Here is an 8,961-nt window from a genome sequence, read left to right as displayed (position 1 = left end):
AAGAAAATAAAACTAGTGGTAATTTAAATATGAAAAAGTCTGCAGTAGTCTCCATAATCCTTATTTAAAGTGAACCAGCAAGAGCACGTTGCCTCAGTGAGCTCTGTAAAGTAGTTCCAAATTGCTGGTTTTCTGAATGAACTGTTTTGAGATCTACTCCATTTAAGCATGAAAAAAAGATGGAAATTTCATGTTAATATGCTGTTTCCTGTTGTATCCACAGCCTTGCAAGACTTCAGTGATGGCACAATTTCTTGTTTCAAAAGGGTATCAAGTATTTTCACAGCCTTGACTGAAATTCAACTCAACACTGAATTTTTCTAGAGTGAATGATACATTATCTCAAATATTTTCCAAATGAATGCTGTATTCTAACAGCCTCCTTGAACATAGATAACATTTATGTGTTGTGTAAATCTACTGATGATATTTGTTACTTTGATCAGAACAGTGCAAAATACCTCTACAAGTCAAACAATAGCTAGGATTTGCAATTGTTAGCTTTCAAAGTGTTATTCAATCATTGTATTGGAAGATTTACAAAATAAAAATGGGAAGTCTATGATAAATGTTACCATTTATCCTTAGAGTAAGTAAAACGAACAATCTAATATCTCTAAAAATCTATACCAAACTGCTCTAGGAGAGCAAAGACCACCATGGCTGATGAATTATATAACCACCTAGTTGCTTACACAGCTTATATACAATACATTAAGGTTGTTAAAAGTATTAATCACATCCAAATAGACCTTTACCCTTTAACAAACTAATACCTAGATGCCTCACACTCATTACTGGATTTTATTTTATGAGTAGAAGAGTCTGTTTCCATTTTACATTAAAGAAACGGAGGTTATGTATAGATTAAATTACTTGTCCACTACCAAAGGATCTAAAACAAAGTAAGCTTTTTTTTTTCCTTCCTTTAAAACTATCCTGTCCATTGGTGTAGCATTCTCTGAGCCTACCCAAGACAATCCTAGGGCCTTTGAAAACAAAAATTTAATTCTGTCCTTGCTCTCTTGGTGCTTCAGCAATACTTCTGGGGGTTCTTCTAAAGCCCCATAATTCTTAAGGAATGAAGTAATAACTCAAATATAGAATAGTTACATAAATAAGGATTAGGAAAGAATGGTGCATATCAATTGAATTAGTCTCTACCAATCCTGAAATGACAAATAGTGGGAACACATATTATCAGAAATCTGCCTCCGCAGGGCTTTCACTACAGGTAAGATGACACCCTATTAGACCTAGCTCCTTGTAACAATTCTTATAAGCAGATTTGAATTTATGTTGCTTTCCTCTCCTTCCAAATAGAAGATATCCTTGTGTTCTTGTTGCAAAATATGCTTCCATCATTTCAATAATTTATTTTCATTGAGATTGAGTGAAAGTTTGTCCTCTTCATGCTAAACGGTATTTTGCTGTCATTTCATATATGAAGATCTGGTATCAGTTATGTCAAATTCACAAGTGTACTGTGTTTTGATATTGTATGTACACTTTCCTCCCTCATGTTCATATATGAAAAATTACCAATGGCATTTTTTCGCTTCATGCATATCATCCCCTCAAAATAAACCTACTTACAGTCAATTTGTTTTACTCACGTTCACGGATGTCTTCTCTATACACCCTGCTGCTCCATATCCCCCATAATTAGACATTTAAACATTTATCCCCCATAATTAGACATTGCCCGGAGAAGCTATGGATGCCCCATCCCTGGCAGTGTTCCAGGCCAGGGTGGATGGGGCTTGGAGCAACCTGGTCTGGTGGAAGGTGTCGCTGCCCATGGCAGGGGGGTTGGGACTAGGTGATCTTTAAGGTCCCTTCCAACCCAAACAAACCATTCTATGATTCTTTGATGATTCTATGTTTCGGCTTGCTTGTTCTTTTGACGCTTGTTTGTCCTCATATCTCCTCAGAGATCTAATACACTGCTTTCTTTAGTATTTCAACACATGCACGGTAGGGACAGCAGGTGGAAACTGCCAGCTACAGATGACACCAAGTAGCTTCTGGGCAAGGGGAAACTCCAAAAGCTGTAAAATCCACATGGATTTTTGTGCTACCATGACATGTGTTATGCCTCAGAGATACTGGGGAGGACTAACCGAAGGCACTCTCCTACAGGAAATTGAAAACAAGGATAGTTATAGCATGCAGTGACCACAGATGTAACAGTGAATTGAGGAGCTGCATTCAGGCATGCATAGCATCTGAGACTTCAGAACCTGACCCCAGGAAGAACAGGAACACTTATAGCTACAAAGCACCACAAACATTGTTTCAGGCTGCTTAGTCCTATCAGGCATCATCCTTCTATTAAGATTGTTACCTCATGTCTCTGGCTAAACAAACAAACAAAAAACCCACAAAACACAAACCCAAAACACAACCCACATATGAACAAGTTCACATGGGGGCAGGATACTTCACAGACCACTTATTTTCTGTTTGAACTGGTAGTAATGAAACTACTCCTGCTTACTCTAAAGAGAAAGCCACAGCTAGTACTCCTCACAGTTCTGCTTCCTTGCAACGGCATTTTCAGACAGCAGAAGTAAGGAGGGGTGGGCAATGCCTTCTGAAGGTTGAAAGAAGCAAAGATTTGTATGCACACACTGCAGGAGCACAGAGCCCCACAGGCATAGCAGAGGAAGTGCTAGAGCATGCAGAGGGAGATCTCTACAGTTAGGCCTGGGCACTGAGGGAGACACATGGAACAGGCAAGCAGATGAAGAGGGAAGGTCCAGTTCTGATGCAGAGGAATGACCTAAGGCAAAGGTGAGACATTCCTTCCAGACTTTCACTATCAGTTACAGACAACACGTAATCCCTATCCTGCAATACTTACGTCAACATTGCTGCAGGATGAAAATGAGATCATAGCAATGAAAGACCACACCAGTGCTGGATTAAAAGGGTTCAGCTCTGCATCTCCTGTGTTCACAGTGTAAGCGCTAGATGGTTGCTCTTTTCAACACCTTGCCTTACTTCTCTTAAGAGGTTCTTGGACACTGCTGTCCTCTTCTTCCCAGCTCCTCAACTTGCAGACCTTCACTAATAGCTTCTTTGGATAAAGAAAACTGGGAGAGCAGATGTGTTCATCAATTCTGTGACCGGACTAATCACAGCCAGAGTCACAGGACAAGGAAAAAAAGACAACAGTCCATAGCTCATACAGTCGTGAAATAAGACTTTATTTTTCATGCTAGACTGTGAAAGTATAGCAGGCACATTAAGCATTAAACTAGAAGTCTCTCTGTCATCTTCAACTCAAACATCAGCTTTGTCAAATGTTATCTGAACCTTGATTTTAGAAGTGTGGAGTCAGCTTTGAGTTTTTTTGCCTTTTTTTTTTAGTAACAAAAACACTTGCTGCCGGTAACATTACTGTGAATGAACAATATTACTTTATTAAAGAGGTTTTTATTCACCATATGTAAGTGCACATGCTTTTAAAGACAAAATGGAATTACCACAGTGTTTTAAAAGTCCATATCCAGTTTAATAAGAGACCAGTTTATTCCTCTTTAGTACTTGTAAGAATCATTAGACATCTTTCAACTCCCACTAATTACTTTGTTTTTGGCAGACATTACTGTTTCCTCCTCCTGCTTTTTTGAATAAATCTGAAATTAACAAGTCAATAAACTGACATATTTACAGTAAAAATAACTTGGCTTCCCTGTCTTTTTCCTCCCACTTCTCATATTTCTCTTTGCAGATGAAAAGGTTATAGTTCAACCTACAGGCTTTACATATACTTACAGCAATTTGGGTAGGGACCTAGGCATCTTTCTTCTACATCAACAGGATCTCAAGTTGAAGACCTGATATTACAGTAAGCTGTTTGTGTTGTCTTAGGTCTTGATTAATAGCTTTAAATAGTTTAGAAACTAGAGCAAACACTTCTTTTGAAAAAAGATGTCCACGAAACAAAACATGAGTTGCTTCAGTGAACTCAAATTGCTATGCGAAGTACACAATCATTAAATGCTCCAAGAACTGCTTTAATTTAAATGTGGAAAGAAAAGCATTCGAAAAGGGCAGTTTTAGTGTACCAATTAAAAAAAGATGTCTTAAATCTTTAAACCTATTTTCTTTCTAACTACAACTTACATAACTGAGATGTATGGGGAAAACTGGGGCAGCAAACATTACCTCAGACATAGAAACAGTTGCAGAGAAACAATGTTTTGCTATACGGCCAGGGAAGGAGGCAATCTCCAGTGGCTAAGTGATTGTGAGGAGTTCAGACAGGCTGTCATTGGCAAAGTACCCATGCTCCTAACATTACCTTGACATGACAAGGTCAGTTAAAAAAATCATGTTGAAAAGTAGATGTCCAAGTTCTCCAGCTTACTCCAAACTTCTATAGGAGAATCAAGGGTTGGAACAGCGTCACTGCTCAAAAAGTATCAGATGAAAATGCAACTAGTGAGCAAGTGTTTAGGCATGTTATCCTATTGCAAAGGCAATTAAAGCATTTGCTTTCCTGTGGTACCCAAGCAAAATTCTCAGAATTCAGTCAGAATTCCAAAAGCAAAGCAAAGCCTTAAATATGTTGTTCAAAAAAGTTAGAAGGGAAATGATAGTTCTCTCTTCTCAGAAGAGGAAGTCCTCCCAACTCACTACGCATACAGAAACGTGGATGACAAAAATAGATTCAAACAGAAGAGCACAGGAACTGAAGTTCTTCCGAGGTTTGGAGAGATCATTCCTAGCTAACAAGTGCTTATTTTCATATATATAAGAAATTCCACTGCACGTACAGTACAGTTTCAGTTTCAATTCTGACAGATTTGATCTTCCTGGAAGAAGCCAATTGTCCATTAGTCCCATCAAGTCATCATGGGTTTAGAGTTGTCAGACATACACAGCAAATTAGAAATAGTTTACATTAAGCAATTATTTGTTTAGATGTAATGGTAAAAGACTGCAGGGCTGAAGTACATCAGTGGAAAGATATCTTCTGATTAATAGGCTCGCTATTTGGTTAAAATGAATACAACCACATTATTTTAACTTTCTTCGTCTATACAGTGTATTACTTGTTATAATTGATTCTTCCTCAAAGAATAGTCTTGAGATCTGAAAAAATATTTCTCAAGAATTATCATAATATTTAAACACTCAACTAAACCAAAAATCCTTTACAACACAGGAGGTCAAACCTTATTAACCCAAAAGCCAGACACATATTTAACTCATTCGCTCGTATCAATAAGAAATTCTCTCTTTGCCCATCTCATAGCTACAGCTGCCTTGCAACAATTCTAAAAGACCAAAAAGGATGCAGATAACACACAGCTTTTATCACATTAGCCACAGTCTGCAGTTTTCATAATCATTAACTTTGAAGTATATTAAACAAAGCAGAACATGACCTCACAGTTGGTATTTTAATCACACCACATAAGAACAAGTCTTTATCATACATACTTTATTAAGGCCACCAAACAAGATGCTTTCCAGAACTATCCAAAACACAAACACGCAGAAAAGAGCACTACTGTTGCACAGCCAAGTGAAGCCAGGCAGTGACCACACTACAAAGGTGGTTAATGGGTTAATGCTTTTAAATGCAGAGTCACCAACTTCCAACAGGAACCTCTGTCTTTGGCTGGGCTGAGGGATCAACAAGAAGCAGGATGCGTGCATGTGTATGATACTAACAGAAAAAAAGAAATTGAAGCTTTTAGTTTTAAAATAATGCAATGTAGGACAGCTTTACTTATTAGCAAAATGCACAGATTATCCTATCTACACTTATGTTTAGTACAATATGCAATTACCTTTTTCCTATATTTCATATAGGAATTCATCCTACTTGAATTCTCGCATTACTGTGTTGTTTAGATACCTTCTCCAACATAAACCCCCTTTCTAATGACTGTACTAAGGTATTTACAGTATAAAAAAAAGTATATTCCTAATGCAATGGATGCAGTTTACTTAAATCTCTGTCACTTTGTACTGCTTTAAATACAAAGTGCAGAGGGAAAATAAGTTCAAAACTTTACAGTTATTATTGAATTGTAGGATTAATTTTTTGTCTTGAAGTGGCTAGCTTCATTATATCCAGCACAATTTTACAAAGAAGTTTAGAGAAAATATGTTGTTCTGTCAAGTCAATAACTAAAGATTCAGAAAGTATTTCCTCTCCTCCTGCAGGAATAAGTGTTACATTATTTCCCCCTACCCTCAAGTTCTGCTAACCTTTTGTCACCCAGTTCAGAAGACTAGCAGTACTTGAAAGACATGAATTAAAGCCAAGAATTTTAAATATATTTCCAAATTTAAGTTAACTACTCTGGTCTTTCATGTATTTGAGGAAAAATACAAAGTTGTCACTAATCACAGTTGACTACATAAACATCTTTCCCTACCATCTGCCCATTACACTGACATGTAACCAGAGATACTGACTGTATCAGGTATATACAAGTATACATAAAATAAAGAAAACCAGACATTAATTTTTAAAGCCATGTTTACATACCAATTTTTAACCTTATTTTGAACTCACAGCATAATCAAGATGAGGACAGCCTAAAGACTGAGTATAGGACAGATGTACCCTATATTAATTCATATTCAGCCTGTGTTTTACAAAGCCAGAGTAACGCATCGCCTACACAGAACATGGATTGTTAGAAATTATTTTAAAAGGTATTCTGCCACACCAAATATACGTCTTCATAGATGATGAACAACCCAAAATAAAATTTGAAATTTTGAGAAAAAAAACCCATTAGATATGTTAGTTGAAAAGGACTTCAAAGAGCTAAGAGTAGCTAGATCTTGATGTGAAGAATCCTACTAGCACTAACCCCTCTCCCCTGCTACATTTTGTGATATGTAAGATTAGAAGTTGAATTAAACTACACATAAACATGACATTTACATCTACAGAATAAATTTTCAGAAGAGTTATTACAACAATGTAGTGTCCCTAGAACTCTGCTAGACTATATATGAACATATACACATTCTTCCATGTGAGGGGAAGACATGAGAGGAGGTAACAAGGGATCCAAGTCTTAAGAATGAACACAAAACCACACCACACCAGCACGCTCCCGCAGGAAGCGAGTCATTTAACAGATGAGAGGCGCATTAATCCCAAGCCATTTTTGGAATCAACTTGAGCCGGCAGCGCTGTAGCCAAAGCGTTCAGTAGGCCAACAGACACACAGCATATTGTGTGGTTTCAACAATGAATATGAAAGTAGATGAGTGACAACTTTATGAATACTTTCACACACGTGAACAAATCATTCACTTAAAATGGTAGACGGGGAGACAAAGTCAAAGCAAATTTAAAAACCCAAACTCCATCTCAAACTCGACTTGAGAATGTGAACGTACAGGATAGACAGTCTTGTGAAGATAAATTTTGGAACTCATGACTGCATTTAATAGCAAACTTAACATTGCCACAAGCCTTCACCTTCTATTACCTCTTTAGCTACCCTGTGTAATTCTGTAGACAACCCATACCTTGAAAGGAAAAGCCAAGAACCATTCCTCCTCCCTCCCTCCCTCGGCAGTTAATCCTCATCACACTCAACCAAGCCACAACAACTCTTAAAAATACAGTAGGCATAAAATAGGAAAGTATGAATCTGGTCTGAGACCTCACTGCTTTAAAAGACAGAATCTGGAAAAGTATCACAAAATTGATGGAGAGAGATAACATACTCTATTTTAAGTTTCAGCACCTGTAGGACTGCAGCTTTGTAGTCTTACTTTAAAACGTACCAATTTTACTAAAGGATAAAATCCTATAGACATGCATTTGGCTCAGCCTATGCTATGACATTTTGGTAAACGTCTCTCACCTAAGCTGAATAGAATCATTTTCCATTAGACTGAAGTACTGATCACATAAACAATGAGGAGACAAGAATTGGGGAATCAGAGATCATAGGTGATTAGTAATATACAATTCATATACACTATGCAAGTTTTAAGTAGCCCTTTAATAATAAGAAGTGTGGAGTATTTGATATATGAGACATCATACATAGGTCTGATGAAAACAAAATAAGGTGGTGCGAGGAGGACAAAATTCAGTACATGTAATGATGTATAACAATCCAGGTGCTTTTTTTTTTTTTTTTCCTTTTTTTCCCCACCCAGTGTTCTTGCTCACCTACGCAAAGGTGATGGAGACCGGCAACATACGCACATACACGCACATGATCTGTCTGTTCCCACAGACAGACATCAAAGTCTTCCCACTTTGCCATCTCACTGCTGCAAGAAGTTACAGCCAATTGTTTGACAAGTTTAATACTTTAGCTGTTCATTCACATGTTCGCATTGGGATTCATGTGTCTTATTAACATGAGGTAATACTGAGCAATACTTAAAAAAAAAAAAAGCAGCTAGCTTTAATACTGATGCATCAGAAATGCAGACACAAATCCAAAACCAAGTTAACGCTTTAACGATTGAGCTCATTTTAAATATGATTTAAAACTTTGAATCTTAAAGCTTACCAGTAACACAATTACCTCGACAAATAATACACAAGTTTACTTAGTTTTTTTTAACAGCCCAAACCCCCAAATACTCCGTATACACACGCAGCCTGCAGAGAGCACTGAACGATCTGACAGAACAAGCGTGCCACAGACGAGAGAAGCCCCTCAAAAAAGGGCTTCAGAAGCACGGCTCCGGCTGGGCAGCGACCAGAAAAGCCACACAAACCTGCGCGACGTCACCTTCTTCGGCACGGACGGCTTTTTGAGAACTACTGCTGCGACACTTACCACAGTATAACTTGAAAAACAAAGTGCCGGTGCTGAAGCGCAGACGCTGGTGAGCGGGGCTGAGGACGCCTCGGCTCCTGGGGAGGCGGGAGCCGTTTCCTCACCACCGGGGCCGGCAGGTGGAGAGACAAAGGGTGACTGAACACCTCAAGGGGTTTGGGATGTG

The sequence above is a fragment of the Haliaeetus leucocephalus genome, unplaced genomic scaffold (genome assembly GCF_000737465.1).
Source record: "Haliaeetus leucocephalus isolate CR32 unplaced genomic scaffold, Haliaeetus_leucocephalus-4.0 Scaffold362, whole genome shotgun sequence".
NCBI lineage: Eukaryota > Metazoa > Chordata > Aves > Accipitriformes > Accipitridae > Haliaeetus > Haliaeetus leucocephalus.
The sequence above is the reverse complement of the archived record's forward strand: the minus strand, read 5'-3'. Positions refer to the sequence as shown.